The 1397-nt window shown below is 42.9% G+C and overlaps 1 non-coding gene across 1 annotated transcript; it reads right to left on the reverse strand.

The window, feature by feature from the left end:
• Positions 1 to 1009: 1009 nt before the first annotated feature.
• On the reverse strand, positions 1010 to 1135 carry MIR1411 (microRNA mir-1411). The gene is given in 1 exon segment (NR_034885.1): positions 1010 to 1135. It is a non-coding gene; the product is annotated as a microRNA mir-1411 (primary transcript).
• Positions 1136 to 1397: the final 262 nt, after the last annotated feature.

Below are 1397 nucleotides of genomic sequence, written 5' to 3' on the forward strand. Positions count from 1 at the left end.
ACAAAAGCAAGTGAAGCCCCATAGAGAATGCTGACATGTGTCATGTGTTTGATGAATTTCCATCATGCCAAGAAGATAGGGCTTGTGACCAAGAAGATAGAGAAGCAGCGTGGCTCGGTGGAAAGAGCAAGGGCTTGGGAGTCAGAGGTCATGGGTTCGAATCCCAGCTCTGCCACTTGTCAGCTGTGTGACTGTGGGCAAGTCACTGAACTTATCTGTGCCTCAGTTACCTCATCTGTAAAATGGGGATTGACTGTGAGCCTCATGTGGGACAACCTGATTACCCTGTATCTACCCAGCGCTTAGAACAGTGCTCTGCACATAGTAAGCGCTTAACAAATGCCAACATTATTATTATTATTATCTTCCTCCTCTTCCCTGTCCCTGGATGAGACAAGCCACTGGGACTAGTGAGGTCCCATTTTCTTTACTTTCACCCACTGATCGAACGGGTGGTGTCAGTAGAGGAACCACTATATGCAGCTTTATTTTTCAATCAATCACTGGTATTGTTTAGTGTGTGCTGAGCACTGTACTAAGCAATTAGCATTCCACTAAGCGCTTACTCTCGTGATGTAGTTTCTCATCCTGCACTGTATAGTCAACTCAACCCTGATTTTAACCTCTGATATTATTTGTCCTTATTAACGTCTCATATTTCCTCTCCACAGAGCTGTCTTCTGATATTTTTAATGGTTATTCAACGTTTTATCATGAGACAGAGGAGTATTTCAGTGGTCATTCAGCCATTTGGTCTATTTCGGTCTATTCTATAATTTGCCGTAAGGCGTATCAGAAATTGCTACTAGATTCTAAATTCTACTAGACTGCAAGCTCTTTGTGGACAGTGATCATGTCTGTCCGCTCAATAATATTGTATTCTCACAGATGCTTAGTACAGTGCTCTGCACACATAAGGTCCCAATAAATACCATTGATTAATCAATTATCGATTAACTAATTACACAGTAGTTTTCCAATGATCTCTGTGTACCTTGATCTCTTAGCATCAATACTGTGAACATAGATTGGCAAATAACAGTTCTTATTTCTATCTCTCACTTAGACCTTGAGACCCACATAGAACAGGAACAAGTGTCTGATCTGCTTACTTGTTATGTATCCCAGCACTTAATACAATAATAATGGTATTTGTTAAGCGCTTACTACGTGCAGAGCACTGTTCTAAGCACTGGGGTAGATACAGGGGAATGAAGTTGTCCCACGTGAGGCTCACAGTCTTCATCCCCATTTTACAGATGAGGGAACTGAGGCACAGAGAAGTGAAGTGACTTACCCACAGTCACACAGCTGACAGGGGGCAGAGTTGGGATTCGAACCCATGACCTCTGACTCCCAAGCTCGGGCCCTTTCCCCTGAGCCACACTGTTTCTCTA

The sequence above is a fragment of the Ornithorhynchus anatinus genome, chromosome X1 (genome assembly GCF_004115215.2).
Source record: "Ornithorhynchus anatinus isolate Pmale09 chromosome X1, mOrnAna1.pri.v4, whole genome shotgun sequence".
In the NCBI taxonomy this organism is placed as follows: Eukaryota; Metazoa; Chordata; class Mammalia; order Monotremata; family Ornithorhynchidae; genus Ornithorhynchus; species Ornithorhynchus anatinus.